Below are 8,674 nucleotides of genomic sequence, written 5' to 3' on the forward strand. Positions count from 1 at the left end.
CTCCTCTTGCTTCCAAGCTCCAATCCCTTCTCCTTTCTCCTTCTTTCCTCCTCTTCCTTGCTTGAGTGTGGGAGAGAGTAGAGAGATGAACTAGAGAGAGAGTGGGAGTGTGAGAGTGAGTGAGCTGATGGACTCTCAGCCTTGGTGCTTCCACGAGATAGACAGTTGTGGTGAAGTATGGAACCTAGTGATTCACAAAGTGACACCTCACATTTCTACATGGGACGATCCTATCAGACAATCCGTCGTGACGGCGGACTCTCTAGTAGTGTCGGTCATTAACTGATAGCGTGCTAGCGAACTAGCAGATATTCTAGTGGTGCTGGCGGATTCTCTGTCAATTCAACAGTGAGCAGTTTGAATGCAACATTCAGTTTATAACTATTTAATTTCAAATGCAAAGATGCTCATGATGCTGATGCTCACAAGGGTGTTAGGACCAGGTCGTGACATATAGGTCTATCTTGATGGTTTTCTGGATAAACCCTACAGAAACACAGATTCACCAAAACTCATAGAATTTATTAGTTTAAACTCCTAAACCTATGTTGGTGATTATTTTCAAGCCCTTATACAAGTTATATTGATGGTTTATAATGGTTGTTAACTACCGTCAATAGCCAGAAACCTGTATTCTAAAGTGACACGTGAGGTAGGTCAGCTTGAGCTATGTCTTGATGCCGTTAAAGCAGCCCTCTCTATGTCTCAAGAAGAGACCAATGTTGCTCAGATGAAGCTCAGGCTAGGGCAGCAGGTAAAATTTCTTTGAAGAGTCTTTCCTTTTATATTCGCTTCTTTATCCAATAACCCTTCATTTTTATTAGATCTTGAAGAACAACTAGCTGCTTCTCGTCGCAAGATCGAGGAGGCTCGTCGCCGGGAGATTGACCTAGAGAGTCACCATGAGATCCTCCAACAGGCAGCACAAGGTGCAGTTGCAGCAGTCAACGCTAGGGGAGTTTCTCTTGAAGATCGCCTACAGGATATCCCTGTTCATGCCAGAGAAATGGCAACTCATGGGGTCCGCTATGGTCCTAGTGCCACTCTGGCTGTAGCGCAATAGCATTCCGGACACGAGCTCTGTCACCTGGAACCTAGTTATCTGGACACTAATCGGCTAAAAGATCAAGAGGACCTAATTGGAGACTTCACTGATGCAGCCGAGGCTATCGCAGTGATCATCCATGCAGAAATGTTGTAAACAATGTTTTCTCAGGACCATAGATTATATCTAGGGTCTTATAAGTAAAGAATCTACTGTTTGAATGTCACTTTTGATCCTATGTCTTTTATTGTTATTTTTTGTTCTACAGGCGATACTCTAGGTGTCAGCTATATTTTGAGCTGATGAGACTCAGCTATCAAGCATGGACCCAAATAATTGAGTATATATAGTACTTCTTTATGTATTTTCCATTGAGGTCCACGTGATAATAGATCTGTATCATATGGCGTTTGCACATACAAACCAATAGATCTACATCTCGATCCTCCAAGGTACAAAGATCATGGAATCCAAAGAATGACGCAGCACATCGCAAAACTTCACCCTCAGTGAGGTGCTCAACATTCCATCTTGCAAGCCTCATGGTCAAGGGATGTGATCTGCTTCTTGACCGTTAGAGCTGCAAGATGTACCCCACGGTCAAGGAATGTGATCTGCTTCTTGACCGTGAGAGCTGCAAGATGGAATATAAGGACCCAATCTTGAAGAACGAGCACCTCGCTGTTGATATTTCTTACGACTATTGGACTAATTCCGCAAGCGCACAAAATATATATTGATGTAGCACTTCACTTGGAGTAAACCAAGTATCGTATTTATTTCCATAGAGAAGGTATAGTATGACTTAGATAAATGCTCACTTAGGCTCAAATGAATTTCTTAGACATGAATGTAATGGAACAAATGAAAGTAAACTAAACTTAACTAAAATAATAAAATGAGAAAGACTACTACTACTACTATGGTCACAGAGTATGTGAAGATAAATGAAGTATTGTCTTAATTGTAATCCTATCAATTGTCTAGCAAGTGAGCAATGAATATACTTTGGGGGTAGCTGCTCTAAACTCACCCTAAGGTTGATTAGGCACAAAGCACCACGAGCCCTATGATTTAATAACTAATTCCAATGTCATGGAATATAGAGGATGGATAGGGCTATCACCACCAGCCACCTACCACAATCTATCTGGAGAACTAGCCACAACCCAAGGTATCCTATAGTTTAAGCACCACGCTTACACTAAGTGATACTACTCTAATCTCGCACTAAGAACAGAGCACCAACTAGTGACGAGGATCCCATATATCAAAAACTTACTAACTAAACAAGATATGATCGAAATATTCACAACACTACTTTACTCTAACTGCAAGAAAGTAAATGCTAAAACTAAAGACAAGTACTAAAGGAAATATAAAGAGAAAGCAAGAGTAGCTTACAAGAGCTTACAGAGAGACTTCCGAGGACTCCTCCTAAGCTCCTAGCTCTTTGCTTCTTCACTCTCACTCTCACCACTAACCTAAACTTAGGAGTAGAGAGAATGCTTCTACTTGGGATGCTTTACAACTATGTGGGGAACACCTCTATTTATAGCACTAAGGAGATAGGGGGTATTTGTAAGGCAGTGGAGAGGCAGGTGGAGCTTCCTTGGGCGCCAGGTGGTAGCAGTGAGGGCACTGGCCGGCCCTCTGAGGCACCACCATTGCATCGGAGGGTCACGATTTGCTCCCAAAGGCATTTGCATTTCCAGCACATGTGAAGACTTGGTCTGAAGGCGATTCCAAAGTCGGTTGATGGCCTCCAAGGGGACGATTAGCCGGTCAACATTACTTAACCAAAATTCTATGTTGGGCAAACAAATTTCATTGGCACACCCATGATAAGTCATGACATAAAAATCATCCTCTTGATTTATTTTTAGCATGTGTGCTTGGAAAAGTGATCATAATCAAGATAGACTCTCTCAGTGGGTATGTAATTAATTAAAGCCCCTATCAAGAAATCCCATGTTTCTTGCAAGTCTAGTGATTAGGGAGGTGCAGTCAACATATTCATCACGCTGAAAAGTTCCTAGCCAATAATCTATCTTGCCAATGATAGGAGAAATGCGAGTTCTATTAGCATGGCATACATGATTTTCATTTCTTGAACTCTAACAATGCGGAGATCATTCCTAGGGAAACAATGTCATAGCAAGCCTTCAGTGCATAAAGCACAAAGTGGGATTATGAATTTCACAAGTTCTTGGTTGAGTAGAGCTATCCTTGACACTAATTTCTTTCCAAAAGTCTACTCTATCAAATCCTTCTACGGCTCTATCCAAATTATGGTTGCAATTTTTTATCAAAGCCTAGCAAAATACTAAATTGCTTCCAAGTGTAGGTATATTGCTCACCGAATAATCTAAATGTGACATGCATAGCGGTTCTAGTGAGTGTGCATAAAAATTCTATGGTAAGTTGCCTACACCCATCTTCATTTACCCACCAAAAATTTTCCCATCCTATTGCACGAAAGATAACTTGGAATTCGGTTATCATACCTGTGCGATTCACAAAGTCGTGGTCAGTAGGCGTGGGTATGATGAAATGTTCTGTCTCTTAGGATGCAGAAAGCCTTGCCTCTCACGTGATCGTTCCACCAACATGATTTGCTCATCACTTGTGAGGATGCGAATTGGTGCTTCTTGATCTCCACTCTCATGGCTTGCTTGGTCGATGGAACATGGCATCGCTGCCATGGTGGCTTTGGCTTCCCGCCGTGGAGTCATCATCCGATAGGAAATGAATGTGCTTTGTTGGACTTCTTCTTCTTCTTTTCGAGGCCTATGGCATCCTTGAGTTTGTTCATGATCCTACAAGCAAGAATAAGCTAGAGACAAGAGAGGGGTTAAGGATTAGTAAAACAAATGAGCTACTCCCTTGTGTGATGAGTGGATCACCACTATGATGCTTCTCCTTCCCCTAATAATTCATTTGCTTAATAACTTAAGCAAAGATGCTCATGTTGTGGACTATGAAGGAGAGAGGATGAGTGGAAATTTAGCTCTTGGAAGTGAGTATGCTAGTGGGGTGTGTGTGTGTGAGCTTTACAAGGACATATATGAGTGGGAGAGGAGGCAAAGTGCCAAAGGCACCAGAGTAGGGCGCCGGTCGGCCCCCCTTGGTGGCATTTCAACCATCCCATGCATGGATTCTCTCCTAGGTGCTCTCACATGTGTGCCACCAGATGAATGAGTGAAAGGAAAAGGCCAAGAGGTGAAAGAATGGATTGGAATTGTTGGAGGCAAGGACAAGGTGAGTGGAGAGTAAAGAACAAAAGAGCACTTAGATTTTTGCCTTGGCCTTGATCTTCATGTGCATGGAGGAGTGAATGGAGGTGAACAGAATCAAGAGGGGGCAGAGGTGGGGCTGGCCGATGGCCATGAATGGCCTGGGCAACCACCTAATTCCTCCCCTTAATGATTTTTGACTTTTTAAGCAAGGTACTAAGCATGTTTTAGCATGAAATGATGATGCTTAGCGAAAATAAATAGGGCTTAAGTGCGTACCTTTGCTTAACTCACCTCGATTGAGATCCTCGGTTTCCTTTCATGCAAATGACCTATGGTGGCTTGCTCCCATGAGTGATGGAATCATCCACCTATTCATGAATGATGGGTATGTCGGGAGGTTTTAATTCCACCGATGAACATTGCTCCGGTCTTGGTTTGAAGTGAAATATTTCTTCCTTGCCATTTATATGGAGATGAATTTCTCCAGCTCCAACATCAATGTGAGCATTTGCCGTGCTAAAAAATGGTCTTCCCAAGATTAGTGTTATTTTAGTGTCGGCACTAATATCCAACACCACAAAATCTATGGGGACAAAACAACTTCTTATCTTGACAGGAATATCCTCAGCTATTCCCATCGAATATCAGACTGATGGATTGGCTAGCTACAAGCACATTGTGGTTGGGGATAATGAATTATGATTTAATTTATCATACACTACCTTTGGCATGATGCTGACACTAGCTCCAAGATCATAGAGGGCTTGATTAAATTGCTGGGAGCCAATGGAACATGAAATTGTAGGATTCCCTAGGTCCTTCTTCTTTTTAGGCAGCTGATTAAGAATGGCTGTGCTGCACTCCTCGGTCAATTTTACTACCTCTACACTTGGCATTGGCTTCTTTTTGTTGAGTATATCTTTTAAATATTTGGCATGTGGGGACCTACATAGCGTCAATTAACGGTATATGTATATATAATTTTTGAATTACCTCAATGAATTTCTTGAATTGTTCATCCTCCATTGCCTTTTGGTTGTGCTCCAGAAATGGCAACACCTCTGTATCATAGAATTCATGGGGGGCTGTCTTACCTTTTTCTTGGGGCACAATGGGGTCTTCTTCTTCATCTAGAACTTTGATTACTACTTTCTTCTTTGTTGCTTTAGGATACAGTGGATTACGAGTGGTTTTTCCACCTCTCGTGGTTATAGCATTAACTTTTCATTATGTGAATTTTTTGAAATCAAAGTGGATAATTGATTTTCTAGCCTTTCATTAAAGTTAAGCTGATTTCCTAAAGCTAAAGAAAATTCATCAAGCCTAGCATGAGTATCTCCTAAAATCCTATCATGGTCAAGAAATTTTGCATGAATTTGTTCATTGATTTTGGATTGACTAAAGACAAGATCTCTAAGAGAAGAATAGTTGAAAGGATGAGTGGGTGAATTACCTTGATTAATTTGCGGATTCCATCTCTAGTAAGGCTGTGGTGGAGGTGGTCCATATCCACCATCATTAAGAAGGGACTTAAGGTCTCTACTAGGAGTAGACATCACTAGTGTGATTCATGCCCCCATATTCTTCACATGACATGCTTACCTATGGCTACTTGGCTGCAAAATATTCTATACCAGCATGGTCTCTCTTCCAATTTGCTCTTTCTTCTAACTCACTCAAAAGATATTCCATAGATATAGAATTAACCTCGTAACTATGGGACATACCCTTGAGATGCTCATCTGTCCATCCTTGGTTTTCTGCCATCTTCTCGATCAACTCCTTTGCTTGACCTACCTTCAGGGAAAAGAATACCCCTCCAGTAGCAGCATCAAGGAGTTGTTGGGACTCCATTGAAAGTCCATGATAGAAATTTTGGATGAGCAACCAATCCTCCATTCCATGATGAGGGCATGCTTGAATGTACTCTTGGAGTCGCTCCCATGCCTTCAGAATAGATTCTCAGGCTTGTTGTTGGAAGTTAGAAATGTTGCTATGAAGAAGATTGGTTTTACCGATGGGGAAGAACTTGACGAGGAAGTTGTTTGAACACTTCTCCCACATATTCAAGGTTCCTGCATTGGTATAAAGCCAATGCTTTGGTTTTTCAAGCAATGAGAATGGGAAAAGTCAGAGTCGAATGGCATCTTGTGAGACTCCTCTAATTGAGATTGTGTAGCAAATCTCTAGAAAATTCTAAAGATGAGCATTGGCATCCTCGGAAGGTTTGCCATGAAAAGGGCTAGCCTACACCATGGTTATAAGTGCGGGCTTGAGCATGAACTATTTTTTCTGCTAAGAATATTAGGACCTATGACTACATTGGAGACAGTAGGGAAGGAATAATCATGAATCGCCTTAACAGTTGCACCAAAACTGGTTGATGCAATACTGCTAGGATGAATAGGTTCAGTGGGTGGAGGTTTAGAAAGGACTGGTTCAGTTGGAATCTCTGAATGGACTAGGTTAGTTTGTGGAAGATTTGGATGGATTGGACAGAGGTTTCTCCGAGGAGGGGTGAGACTATCTCTCGCCCTTCGAAGGATATTCTCAGGATCATCCTGAAAACCTTCTGGCAAATTGAATCCACCCATGCTTGACTTTGTATATTACAAAGCAAGCAAGAATCTAAACTAGGAAAAATCACTAAAACTATACTAAGCAAATATCTAGGCCAATGCCTTCCCAAGCAATGGTGCTAGAAATGCTTGTTCATATTTCTTACGACTATTGGACTAATTCCGCAAGCGCACAGAATATATATCGATGTAGCCCTTCACTTGGGGTAAACCAAGTATTGTATTTATTTCCACAGAGATGGCGTAGTATGACATAGATAAATGCCCACTTATGTTCAAATGAACTTCCTAGACATGAATGTAATGGAACAAATGAAAGTAAACTAAACTTAACTAAAATTATAAAATGAGAAAGACTACTACTACTATGGTCACAGAGTAGGTGAAGATAAATGAAGTACTTGTCTTAATTGTAATCCTATCAATTGTCTAGCAAGTGAGCAATGAATATTCTTCGGGCATACCTGCCCTAAACTCAATCTAAGGTTGATTAGGCACAAAGCACCACAAGCCCTATGATTTAATAACTAATTCCAACATGGTGGAATACAGAGGATGGACAGGGCTATCACCACCTGCCACCTACCACTAATCTATCGGGAGAACTAGCCACAACCCAAGGTACCCTATAGTCTAAGCACCATGCTTACACTAAGTGATACTACTCTAATCTCACGCTAAGATCAGAGCACTAACTAGTGACGAGGATCCCAGTATATCGGAAACTTACTAACTAAACAAGATATGATCGAAATATTCACAACAGTACTTTACTCTAATTGCAAGAAAATAAATGCTGAAAATAAAGACAAGTTCTAAAGGAAATATAAAGAGAAAGCAAGAGTAGCTTACAAAGAGCTTACAGAGAGACTCCCAAGGACTCCTCCTATGCTCCTAGCTCTTCACTTCTTCACTCTCACTCTCACTCTCGCCACTAACCTTAACTTAGGAGTAGAGAGAATAATGATTCTACTTGGGATGCTTTACAACTGCGGGGAACCCCTCTATTTATAGCATTAAGGAGCTAGGGGGTATTTGTAGGCAGTGGCGCAAGCGACGGGGTGAGGGCACTGGCAGGCTCTCCGATGCACCGCCATTGCATCGGAGGGTCATGGTTTGCTCCCAAAGGTAGTTGCATTTCTAGCATGTGTGAAGACTTGGTCTGAAGGTGGTTCCAAAGTTGGTTGATGGCCTCCATGGTGAGTGAATCATGGCCACTGCTCAAACCGACATGAAATGCACGCTTGTGATGCAGTGTAGGAGGCATCCCATGGATCAATGATGTGGAAGGGGATAGGGTGGCACCAAGCAGCGCCACATGGCCATCGGCCGGCATGGCAGTGTGGGACCAGAGGCCCCTGTCATGTCCATTTGCCTCCATGTCACATGTTTTCCACCTTCTTAACTATTTTCCTACATTCAAATAAACCTCATGTACAAGTGGAATTCCATTAGTAATAAACCAAATCTTTCCACTTTATGTTGATTTTCCTTTGAAATGTATGCATTGTTGATGGTTAAAATATGTGTTTAGTGACCATCAACACTCACAAACTTAAAACACCCCCAATCGAGTATGGAGCCCCTGAATAGGACAAAACCGGATGATTATAGATCTTTTGTTAATACAAGATCTACAAGAAAATCTGCAATCATCAAGGTCATGCTCCTGTTCAGCGACAGCACCACGCCAAGGATGGAGAAGTAGCACCTCACAAAACTTGCACTGCATCTCAATGAGGTTCTTTATATTCCATAATCTTGCTACCTCTTAGCATCGAGGGATGCAGATCTGCATCTTGATGCTAAGG

The 8,674-nt window shown here is 41.8% G+C and overlaps 1 non-coding gene across 1 annotated transcript; it reads left to right on the forward strand.

Annotated features, from left to right (window-relative positions):
- Positions 1–6,181: 6,181 nt before the first annotated feature.
- Positions 6,182–6,288, forward strand: LOC136490337 (small nucleolar RNA R71). The gene has a single exon (XR_010767627.1). It is a non-coding gene; the product is annotated as a small nucleolar RNA R71 (small nucleolar RNA).
- The last annotated feature ends 2,386 nt before the right edge of the window (positions 6,289–8,674 follow it).

The sequence above is a fragment of the Miscanthus floridulus genome, chromosome 10, assembly GCF_019320115.1.
Source record: "Miscanthus floridulus cultivar M001 chromosome 10, ASM1932011v1, whole genome shotgun sequence".
Classification (NCBI taxonomy): Eukaryota; Viridiplantae; Streptophyta; class Magnoliopsida; order Poales; family Poaceae; genus Miscanthus; species Miscanthus floridulus.